Source organism: Coregonus lavaretus (genome assembly GCF_964263955.1).
Source record: "Coregonus lavaretus genome assembly, chromosome: 21".
In the NCBI taxonomy this organism is placed as follows: Eukaryota; Metazoa; Chordata; class Actinopteri; order Salmoniformes; family Salmonidae; genus Coregonus; species Coregonus lavaretus.
In genome coordinates this window covers 5,581,381-5,594,244 of record NC_140008.1, presented here as the reverse complement: position 1 = coordinate 5,594,244, position 12,864 = coordinate 5,581,381, and the positions used below count along the sequence as shown (strand labels likewise).

Genomic DNA, 12,864 nt, shown 5'->3' with positions numbered 1-12,864 from the left:
GTTCTTATTATTTTTAACACACCTGTAGTGGAGATCTTGGTCCATTCTCCTTTAAGGAAGTCTTCTAGTTTCTCTCTCAGTTCAGACACAGTCTTACTCACATCTCCAAAGTACTGAAGAGGACGGACAACGATGCTGGGTAAGTCTGAAGATACACTGGTACCGGAGAGAGACTGATAACTCTGGGGAGAGAGAGAGAGAGAGAGAGAGAGAGAGAGAGAGAGAGAGAGAGAGAGAGAGAGAGAGAGAGAGAGAGAGAGAGAGAGAGAGAGAGAGAGAGAGAGAGAGAGAGAGAGAGAGAGAGAGAGAGAGAGAGCAGAACCAAATTATTGAGAGTTTCAATTTGAGTTTTAGCTTCATATCACATGTATCAAGGCAGTTTAGTTACCTGGAGGAAATGGATGTGATCCTCTGTGTGTGAGAGCTGCTCCAGCTCAGTGCTTCTCTTCCTCAGCTCAGCTATCTCCTGCTCCAGTTGCTCCAGGAGTCCTTCAGCTTGACTCACTTGAGCCTTCTCTTGGGCTCTGATCAGCTCCTTCACCTCAGTGCGCCTTCTCTCAATGGAGCGGATCAGCTCAGTAAAGATCGTATCACTGTTCTCCACTGCTGCCTGTGCAGAGCGCTGTTAAGAGAGAGAGAGAAACTGACTTGTCTTACTTTAATGAGCCATCCTCATTACACTAACAACCCCCCTCCTAAAACACATTGTGTGCCACCACAACCTCCACACAATCAGTGTGGATGTCGGATCCCCACCTCAAGCTGAACCTTGGCAAGACGGAGCTGCTCTTCCTCCAGGGGAAGGACTGCCCGCAACATGATCTCGCCATCACGGTTGACAACTCCATTGTGTCCTCCTCGCAGAGTGCAAAGAACCTTGGCGTGACCCTGGACAACACCCTGTCATTCTCTGCTAACATCAAAGCGGTGACCCGATCCTGCAGGTTCATGCTCTACAACATTCACAGAGTACGACCCTACCTTACACAGAAAGCGGAACAGATCCTAATCCAGGCACTTGTCATCTCCCGTCTGGATTACTGCAACTCGCTGTTGGCTGGGCTCCCTGCCTGTGCCATTAAACCCCTGCAAGTTATCCAGAACGCTGCAGCCCGTCTGGTGTTCAACCTTCCCAAGTTCTCTCATGTCACCCCGCTCCTCCGCACACTCCACAGGCTTCCAGTTGAAGCTCGCATCTACTACAAAACCATGGTGCTTGCCAACGGAGCTGTGAGGGGAACGGCACCTCCTTACCTTCAGGCTCTGGTCAGACCCTACACCCAAACGAGGGCACAACGTTCATCCACCTCTGGCCTGCTAGCCCCCCTACCTCTACGGAAGCACAGTTCCCGCTCAGCCTAGTCAAAGCTATTTGCTGCTCTGGCACCCCAATGGTGGAACAAGCTCCCCCATGACGCCAGGACAGCGGAGTCACTGACCACCTTCCGGAGACACTTTAAACCCCACCTCTTTAAGGAATACCTGCAATAGATGGAACTGTCCCTGGTGAATGCCACTCCCTACCCAGACTGTCCTACTGAGCCCTCCCCACACCTTGATCATACATGAAGCCCCAGCGTACAACATTTGAACACAGGCCACAAAATTCTCCCCACAACCAAAACAACACATTGAACAGATATTCATGGTCCACCCTATCAAAGGCTTTCTCCTGGTTATGAACAGATTGTCTGTGATTAGGTGTCCTGATACATAGTTACCCATCCATCTTATAGTCCACACAGAGCAATGCCACAGGCCTCCAGTTCTTTATGTTGCTCAAATCCCCTTTTTTGGGCAGGAGAGTCAAAGCCTCCTGTCTACAGCTTAGCGACAGCTCCCCCACCCAGACGCATTCACACAACACACGTCCTGTCCAATAATTTCCCAGACCTTTTAAAAAAAAAATCAGAGGCAGACCGTCTGAGAGACGGCAGCTGAGAGTTTGTGAAAGGCCAGGGAAATGTCAATTCTCTGTGACAGAGAGAGAGTGGAAAGGTCTGTGAGCAGAACCTGAGAACACCCAGGATCACAGAGTTCTGCCCTCTATAAATCAGAGTACAACTCCACAGCCTCATCTCCCCACAACAGAAGTTACCCACCCATCAGGCTCCCCCATCTCCCCCACAACAGAAGTTACCCACCCATCAGGCTCCCTCATCTCCCCCACAACAGAAGTTACCCACCCATCAGGCTCCCTCATCTCCCCACAACAGAAGTTACCCACCCATCAGGCTCCCTCATCTCCCCACAACAGAAGTTACCCACCCATCAGGCTCCCTCATCTCCCCCACAACATAAGTTACCCACCCATCAGGCTCCCTCATCTCCCCACAACAGAAGTTACCCACCCATCAGGCTCCCTCATCTCCTCACAACAGAAGTTACCCACCCATCAGGCTCCCTCATCTCCCCACAACAGAAGTTACACACCCATCAGGCTCCCTCATCTCCCCACAACAGAAGTTACCCACCCATCAGGCTCCCTCATCTCCCCACAACAGAAGTTACCCGCCCATCCGACCAACGTAAATAATGGATTTTCTTGGTTTCCCCACTCTGTTTCTACAACCCAAAAGAGCTGGGAGCATCCATCTCTCTCAACATGGAAAAACTACCTCTTACAAGTGCTCCTTTTGCTTTCATCTGAAAAGAAATGTATGAAAGCAAAGACAAGGTCATTGATTTTGGCGACATGCCCTTAAGAACCCATGACCCATTTTCTCAGCCTATACCGCTTCCTGGGTGAGAGGACACTTGTCACGGTTTCGGCCGAGGCTGCTCCTCCTCCTTGTTCGGGCAGGCTTCGGCGGTCGTCGTCCCCGGAGTACTAGCTGCCACCGTTCGATGTTTCATGTTTGTTTGGTTGTGTCTGTTTGTACACCTGTCCCTTGTTAGTGTTTGATTTGGTTTCCTATTTAGTTATCGTGTGTTGGGTCAGGTGTTATGTGTGATTGTTATGTCAGCTGTTAGCTGTTGGTGGGTTTTCCTCTCATGTTGTTTGTTTTTTGAGAGTCCGCACTGCGTGCGCTTTTCTACTATTTTACGCACTGTTGTGTGTGTGCGTAATTGTTCATGCCTCCCGGTTGGGTTGGCCAGTTACCTGTTTGGAGTTTTATTTTTGGATCACTAAAGTCTGTTGACGAACGCCCTTGTTCCTGCGCTTGATTTCTCGCACCACATCCACACTCAGCATTCTTGACAACACTAAACCCCTCATTCTTCATCACGTGTTGTACTGACCTTACAAACCTTCCAGGATCAATCAAATAAGACTCCAGCAGAACCTTATTTTTCCCCTTTAGTCTCCATCAGGAACCTAGAAAGTTATCTCACCGTATATACTGGGCCCTCAGCCTGTCTGGCTGTCAGCTCTGGATCCAATGAGCAGTCTGAAAACGAGACGCCTTGTCCTCCGCTCCCGCAGACTCACCTCCCCCCTCTTCCTCCACCATTGGCACGGTACCGTCCTCCTCCTCCCCAGTCTCTGCCCCCCTGCACTTCCCCCCTGATCAGTGCCTCTTCCCCAATGACAGGCAATATTTCCTGGGATGAGCCCACCAAGCCTTTGCCCACCGGAGTCTCTGTTACTAAAGAAACCTGCCTCAGCTCATGTAGCCCAGCTGCAACCCTCCCCACCACCGCTTTCTCCACGGCCTGCGCACCACCACTTGACCCTGCTCTACTCTCCTCCCTCCTGGTACCACCACCACTTGACCCTGCTCTACTCTCCTCCTTCCTGGTACCACCACCACTTGACCCTGCTCTACTCTCCTCCCTCCTGGTACCACCACCACTTGACCCTGCTCTACTCTCCTCCCTCCTGGTACCACCACCACTTGACCCTGCTCTACTCTCCTCCCTCCTGGTACCACCACCACTTGACCCTGCTCTACTCTCCTCCCTCCTGGTACCACCACCACTTGACCCTGCTCTACTCTCCTCCTTCCTGGTACCACCACCACTTGACCCTGCTCTACTCTCCTCCTTCCTGGTACCACCACCACTTGACCCTACTCTACTCTCCTCCTTCCTGGTACCACCACCACTTGACCCTGCTCTACACTCTTCTGACTGGAATGATCCTTAGAATTCAATTTTCCCTAAATAGCACCAACAAATGTCTACCTTTTTATTTTACCACTACAATCTGTTTTTAGGACGAAACAGAAAGAAAAAAGTAATAAATAACAACTGGTGTAGAAAGTAAACATCCACACCTCGATGGTGCCAAGTGTGCTTATGTCTGCATTACCAGGAAGTAGGAATTTTTTGAAAACTTCTGACTATTTCTGGTCTAGCGGCAATTTGTAACAGCATTATACGCTGCCCAAACTTACATCATTAGAAATAATAGGTTATCTTGATTAAAATGATGTAGAACTTCAAACCATTAAAATGAATACATCTATTTGACATAATTGGTGAAATAGACAGACATGTCCCTATTTCCCAAAACAATGGCAGTCTGAAAGTTCTTAGAGCAGTCTTTTATTTAACCAGCTGACCATTTATCTACGACCATTTGCCTTTTTGTGGATTGATTACATTTAGTTTACATTTACATGTGAGTCATTTAGCAGACACTCTTAATCTAGCAGTTAAGAGCGTTGGGCAGTAATCTAAAGGTGGCTGGTTCGAATCCCCGAGCCGACTAGGTGAGAAATCTGTGCCCTTGTACATCGACAGATTTAGGCACTTAACCCTAGTCGTTCTGGATAAGAGTGTCTGCTAAATGACTCGCATGTAAATGTAAACTAGGCCTCTGTGAAAGCGTGGCAATAACTTATTAACTTTACATTATTCACAGACAGACTCCTCTGAAGGCAGGCAGGCAGCACATTCCTGAAAACTAACTGCTCAGCAAAGCAAAGGCTCTTTTGAGAGCTACCAGATTTATGTAAAAAAAAGCTCATTTTCAGTGTGTGTCCAGTGTCTGTTTATATGTTAAGGGGGTGTTACTTTGGCAGATAATGTCACCCATCTAAATATATATATTATTTTTTTGATAATTAACTGAATGTATGGTGTTTTTGGTTTATGTCAGTTTCATTGTTTGTTATGCAATGAATTGTTATTTTATGGTTGTAAGTGATCAAATGAACTAGAACATTTTATACTTAGCAATTTTGAGTAATTACTACTTTAGTAAGGATACACTTAGTAAGGATATACACTTTATTCAGTACTACTGCAGTTCCTAATAATTCCAATAGATGGCAGCATAAGACCATGAATGACATTTCATAAGATTAGTTTAGTTCTCTCCCTGGATACACCACCACTCCACCTCACAGGAAAACTCCTGCCTGAGCTTTTTACTGTCCCTTTCCACACTGCTAAAGCAAGAGGAAGGACTGAAAACACATTACTGTGAAGTAATATAATGATGATTCATGTTTATTATTACCTGTTTTTATGCTCATGTTTTAAAATTATACCTCATTACTATAACAATTATCAAAAAGCGCGAACATTAATTCAGTCACCTCTGGTCGACAAATATGTATTTTTCTAGTACATTCATTGTCAAATTCATCAACCAGCACAGAGCCACTCTGCCTTCTCGAACAAGTAGCCAACTCAACAAGCCCCGCAAAAAGCTTGTGCCGTCAGCGGCAGCGAGTACTCTGCCTTCTAGCACAAGCAAGGGGCATGTTGAGGTACATTTTCTAACCGCGATGGTTGCATGATTTATTGGTGGGCTGGAATATATAAGATATTAAGATGATGTCATAATGCATGTTTACTAGGGTTGAGGTTAGCACATCTGACTAGTGATTATTTGGCCGGGGTTCAATACCTGCTAGAGTTAATATTTTGTTGCTCTCCCAAAAGCAACACAGGCCTAATACGAGATATATAGCTAACTGTAAAGTAATGAGTGACCTTTTTAGAAAATCATAGGACATAGTCTTTGGTTGCATGCTATTTTATGCTTGTAGCCTATAACTGATGCTTTGTGGTCTTATGCAGCCATCTATTGGAAATATTTAGCAATTAAAAGTTACTAATTCACGTAAAGACATTGGTGAGGCAGCTGAGAAATAAAGTGTATTTTTCTTATTAATTCTGGAGATCAGTCTCAAACCTGCCCCACCTATGACATGCCAATTGCTGGACTTTCACATAGAGGTTACTAGGTCACACCCAGTTCAAACCACATTAAAAAAATAAAACAAATGTGTTGTTTATCAAGTGTTCTGCCTTGCAATAATATATATAATAAAATGACTAATAAAGGTTACATAGGTTTTATTTAAAAAATAAAAATAAATGCTATTTAGTACTATAATGGTATTTAATAACATAAAATTATTACTAAAATAGTTTATAAACGTGTTCTAGGCTACCCTACCCTAGAATTAGGGTTAGGGGTTAGAGTTAAGGCTAAAATAGGTTATAAGAAGGGTTAGAGTTTCTGTATAGCACTTTGTGACATCTGCTGATGTAAAAAGGACTTTATAAACATTTGATTGATTGATTGTTAGGTTTAGGGTATTAAAAGCAACAAAAATGAATAGGTTTATAGCTCTCTTGCTCCTCCCTGTGGCCTTCTGTGGGTACTGCATACCTCATTCACGACACTTGCTAGGCTCATTATCTGAGGTAGCAACTGTGTCAGATCTATAAATCAATGAGCTACACCTATCCATTTAGTTTACAACTCAGTGAACCTGCGCAGCATTCGCTCAATTCAATGCCTACGAACGTACAGATTTCGACGCATATCAAATTACCCAGCAGTAATATAGAAACAAACGGAGGCAGATTAGCCACCACAACTCTTATCGAAAGAGGCGACATCTGCACCAACACACCCCTCACAAAAATCCCACTCACAACAAGACAAACCTTTTTCATTAACACAACCACCGCCTTGTTCATTCTGGATGCAGAGTGCAGATGTTCCGCTCCAACCTGTTCGCCGACCATGAGCAAAACTTCCTCCACACCTTTCTCCGGAATGCACCCGAAGCGACAGCGTTTCTTCTCCACTCGGTTGAGGCCATCACGCCGCCCTAACAAACTACCCCTACTCCCCCTCAACTCTAAACGATAAACAGTGGAAACCAATAAACAAACCCTCCACCATGAGAAAATAAATTCAGGAAATACGCAAGAACCAAAAGAAAAAAGAATAGTAGCCCTCCTCACGAACCGCAAATCTCTCAAACAACCAACTTCTTCTTCTATGATATAATGGCGGTACACAAACCAACGTTAAAGGTGCATGCCGCCATCTACTGTGCTGGAGTGTGTGGTCAATCACGGTTTCCAACATTGCTAAATCCTCCTACCTAACTCAGTATTTCTGAGAAAATAAAGAAGAGCCCTACTAACTTCTAATAGACCCTCCCCCATCCCCAAAATCCCTTACAAACCCCCCCAACCTCAATGACCCTACACTTCAATCTTTTCCTCTCTTCAACATACTTACAACAATATAACAACACATGCTCCACCGTTTCATCGACCGTACCCTCCAGACACAAACCATTCACATGCTTGCCAACCAGATGTAATGACGAGTTCAATGTACAATGTCCTAAGTGCAATTGAGTAAACACCACCTCTTCCTTCCTAATCTGACCTTTGAATCTTGGTCCATCGACCTTTCTGTAAAACTGTAAACTATTCATATAAATGTACAGTTGTATGGTTTTACGTCCTCCACCCACTGGAGGGCAACTATTATCGCCAACAGTTCAACTGAGTATACTGACAGTTCATCTGTTAGTCTTCTACATATCTGCACATCAAATTCAGGAACGTAAACGCCTTCTCCTGTGCGCCCACTATCTGGGTCCTTGGATCCGTCTGTGAAAAGCATTAAAAAAGCATAAAAACTTTTACCAATGTAATTGTCAACCAGTTTCCCTATATCACTGACTTCTGACCAATCTTTCCTTTTCTCTACCAAGGTTAGATCAACAACAGGGTCTGGGAGTAACCATGGAGGAACATCCCCTATCACCAAAGAAGGGCCAATCTCCAACTCCCTCAAACCACTCTCATCAGCAAGCTTTCCAACTGTCCAATTCAAAACCACTGCCTTGTCTACTAGTATATTCCCAACAGTCATCTAGAACAGTAGCAGTGGGATGCTCAACCTCACAGCCTTTCAACCCAATAAGATAATGACCATTTTTTACGCTGTATATCCAAAGGCATCTCTCCTGCCTCCACCAGTAAGGCACATACAGATGTTGAATTAAATGCACCAATACATATCCTTAAAGCTATATACTGGATTCTGTCCAGCTTCTGAAGCCAAGTCTTTACCTCTGTTCCATAAACTGTACACCAGTAATCAATTGTCATCCTGATCAGAGCTCTATAAATATCCATCAACAATTGTCTGTCAGCACCCTATTCATAACCAGAGACCCACACAACCAACTACTGTGAAAGTTAATGAATGAGAGAGACATGAACATCGTTACAATACTGTACTTAGACATAATGTAACGGTTCTTCTTCTTTGGAGTTTAATGGCGGTTGGCATCCAATATGTTGCATTACCGCCCCCAACTGGACTATAATATGAATCCATTATACTTTGTGACACAAAATGGGAAAAGGGGAAATTATAATAATTTTAAAAAACACCCTTCCAACTAACCCTACACTCATTAAATACCCACTACCTAGGGGTGTAACGATTCGTTTTAACAACGATTCGATTTGTATCACGATTCGTGGTTGTCGATACGATTCAAGGACGATATTGGTTCATTTAGAACGATACGATCCGAAACGATTCAGTGACTTGAAATCGATTCAGTAACCTTTTAGCCAAAAATTCAACCAGTGTGACTGAAATAAATACCTGGTAACCAGTTCCATTTTAATGGCTGGCAATAGTCTTGATATTTTTAACAGTGTTTCATGACTCCATGCAGAACATCTGGTATTATGAAACTTACCAAAAGTCTCACAAGTCCGTCTGTTATGGCCTGTGCGGTTCGGTCAGCACCCAATTCAATCAGTCCAATAAAGTCCGAAGTAAACTCTCCGTTGCTGGACACAGACACAATGTAAACTATTTCCTGCTCAGTTTTTGTGATGTCCTCAGATCCATCAAAAAGCATTCAGTAAAGGAACATCCTCAGAATAGGAAGACATGGGACGTGCGTGTTTAGCTTTATGGAAAGAGAAAAATATTAAACAGAGCTTGCCGCTGTTCTTCATTCAGCTTGTCTCGGCGACTGGACATTTATTCTCGGCTAGCTTTTAGCAATGGCTTGCGCCACATTCGTGTGCTCCTTGCTCTTTTCATGTTTGTCAAATAAAGGATGGTTGAAATTCTTTGAGCCTTTATAAAATGCACCTGTTTTGTCTGCTAGATGTGGATTTGAGCGGCAAATCTTGCACCACATTTCAGTGCGCTCATCGTTAGCTTCAAGCCACTTTTCCGAAAAAAGTATTTTCTTCGGCTCTGGCTCCAGTTGGCGTTTCTTTGTAGGTGGCGAAACGCCAAAGAATCTGCTTAATGTCTGTTGCTTTTTGGACATCCCTGACAGTAGTTGACAAGCAACATGTCATGTGTAAGGTTAGATGAGAAGATCGGTCAAGTACGCAAAGGCGCGTAGTAACACAAGTGGCATTACACATTCCTGATTTTTGTCGCGCTTGCGTATCTGCGTACCAGTTATGTGCACCCCTGCATATAAAGTCTGACGTGCTTAAATCCAATGGGTTATTTCCTAGTATCGATACAATCGATTTATTACATTTTAAAACGATGTTAGATCGATATATGTTGTCCAAAAGGCCAACTCGCCGAGCACAGATCGATGTAGTTGGATCATATGAATATAAATCGATACATCGATGTAGTAGATGGATCGTTACACCCCTACCACTACCCCATTCCACTACTTTGACCCTATCTGCTCCTGCACCATGCCAACGGCCTGGGAGGACAGGAAACCACAACTAACACAACCTGTAACTCTTCTGAAGTCAAATCTTGTATGCCCAAATAGTTCTCTGCAGCTGCCACCACAACATCTATTTTCTGTGATTTACATTCAATTTCATTCAATTTCTGCTGTACAGTTGATAACCATTGCTATAAACGGCAAGAAGCTAACTTTACTGAAGCATATATCACTCGTTGACCTATCCCTCTGTGCTGGCACAGATCTACTACTCACAGGGATCCTCTCAGGATCTCTCACCCTTGACCCATCCTCCTCTACTTTCTTCACTGTCTCAGCATACGACACCTTCTGCACTACTCTGACTCTAGCCACCTCAACCTACCTCTCTCGCACCGGACACTTCCGATCCCCAGCAACATGGGCATCCCAACAGTTGACACACACAACTTTATCCACCAAAACTACACAATCCTCTATCCCATGCCCTCCTGCACACTTCCCACATCTTGGAATCTCCCTCCTACAATCTGCTGCAACATGATCATAAACGTTGCACCTGAATCAGTGCAGTGGATTCGGCACAAAGACTAACAGGATAACTGATATATCCTAACATGACTTTGTCAGGTAAAGACTCAAAACTCAAAAGGACTGACAGTGACTCCTCTGTTTCACCACACTCACCACCGGGTCTGCGTCCCACCAAACGAAACACAAACAAATATCACTACAGGTTACCTTCACTGATTCAACTGCACCCAACTCCTTTCCCACCCACCCTGAAACTACAAATGGATCTGCCAAAAGGTATGGATCCACTTTCTACAACAATGTAACTCCTACTGCACCAGATTCTTCTTTATCATGTCCATTGATGCCAGGCTCTGGTTCTGAGCTCTTCACCACACCTTCTACCTCACTTAACTCTCCCTCATTCATTTCCATTTCACCTCCAGAACTCTGTCTGGCGCACGGCTCACTCTGTTTGCACTTGAATTATAACATTTGAAAGTTTTTATTCCTTTGAAACTGAGTGTAATCTTTACTCTTAATTTCTGATTGTTTATTTCACTTTTGTTTATTATCTATTTCACTTGCTTTGGCAATGTAAACATGTTTCCCATGCCAATAAATCCCTTTGAATTGATTTGAATTGAGAGAGAGAGAGAGCTCCATGTTAATGTGTAGGGGACATGAGTCAGTCATGATTACTCAAGGTTTTGTGATGAGGTAGCCCCGCCTGCAACTTCAAAATCTGTGTCGGCCTTTGGCCCGATAAGGAATGTCCTCTTGGTGAAACGGTCAAGATGTTGGTTTCTCCTGTGGTTGACCCGAGTTCATATCTCGCCAGTGACATTAAGCAGTATATTCTCTGAAATGGTTCCAAACAGCCTGTTCCCAACAGTGGGGTCAGTGGGATTGGAGAGGGGCCCCTCTCCCTCTCTCTCTCTCTCTCTGACTGGAGGAGAGAAGTCTCCTCTGGTCAACAATACTCACATTGACAGACTCCACAGCCTGTTGGAGCTCCTTCAGCTCCTTCTCTCTCTCCTGGAATCTCTGCTGGACCTTCTGATGACTCATCCCCAGCTGCCTCTGTGGAGAATCACTCTTCAATGAGCTATCAAGCTTTATTTGTCCAGTAGATCAATAGTATAGTAATGGGACATAGGGCCCATAGAAGATAGGGATTAAAATGTTGAGGAAGTGTTTGTGTGAAATTATATTATTATATTGTTATGTGAATGATTATAGTTTTAACAGTGCACAAAACAGGGGAGCTGATTGGGTGTTTGATAACAAATTACAATGGTCTTTGACTTTAGAAAATGGTGATACATTTGGAGACTCTGGGTTAACACATCTATATAATCAATGTTTGTGTTCAAATTTGTTCTGCCGTGGATCGATATCACTTGAATGATCTCATATTCAAACAGCCTTAGTTCCTACTGTATCTTTAATTTGTTGTTTATCAGACAGTCACCAACAAGTTGTTCTGGTCTTACCTGTTTCTCAGTCCTCTCTGCTGCAGCTGACACTGTATCATGGCCTTTATGTTCATCCATTGTACACAGATAACAGATACACTGCTGATCGGTACGACAGTAAACCTCCAGCAGTTTGTCATGATGAGAGCAGATCTTCTCCTGTAGTTGTGCGGTGGCTTTGACCAGCTAGTGCTTCTTCAAAGCAGGAAATTCATAGTGAGGTTGGAGGTGAGTCTCACAGTAAGAGGCCAGACACGCCAGACAAGACATGAGGGCTTTCTGCTTTCTGGTCCCAGTGCAGAAATCACACGCCACATCTCCAGGTCCAGCATAGCACTTAGCAGGAGGGGGAGCAGCCTGGAGTCCTGTCTTCTTCAGTTTCTCCACCACTTCAGCCAACACAGTGCTCCTGTTCAGAACAGGCCTTGTGGTAAAGGTCTGTCTGCACTGGGGACAGCTGTAGACACCTTTCAGATAATCCTGATCCCAGCTTTCTTTAATACAGCCCATACAGTAGCTGTGTCCACAGGCAGTAGTCACCGGATCCTTCAGTAGATCCAGACAGATGGAGCAACAGAACAGTTCCTGATTCTCTGCCCTTTTGGTGCTCTCTCCCGTAGGTTAAGCAATGGCAGTGTCAAAGATTACTTTCTGTTCAGTGTCAAAGACTACTTTGTGTTTCATGGAGCTCTACACCAGAGGACAGGGAGGGGCTTCCACTTGACTGTGTACTCTGTATGTAGAGGGGGTGTGGTTTCTTTGATAAGGAAGTGTGACAGAATGTTGGGTAGTAGGCAGAGATAGTTAGTATTTATGTTACATGTATTTGAAATACATATTTTAATTTCTTCTGAGTATTTAGTCATTTGAATTATGCTGGGCTGAACTACACTCCAATGTATTTTCAAAATACTAAATACTTTTCAATACAATTTTTTATAGCGGTTCACATCTTGTGGCCCCGCTTTCACCCTGCATTAGTATCA

The 12,864-nt window shown here is 44.2% G+C and overlaps 1 pseudogene across 1 annotated transcript; it reads right to left on the bottom strand.

Moving 5' to 3' along the window:
- Nucleotides 1–11,246: 11,246 nt before the first annotated feature.
- Nucleotides 11,247–12,856, bottom strand: LOC311148716 (E3 ubiquitin/ISG15 ligase TRIM25-like; annotated as a pseudogene). The gene is made up of 4 exons: nucleotides 12,850–12,856; nucleotides 11,897–12,489; nucleotides 11,388–11,483; nucleotides 11,247–11,282 (listed from the first exon to the last, which is right to left on the bottom strand). The product of its transcript is annotated as an E3 ubiquitin/ISG15 ligase TRIM25-like (transcript).
- Between the last annotated feature and the right edge of the window lie 8 nt (nucleotides 12,857–12,864).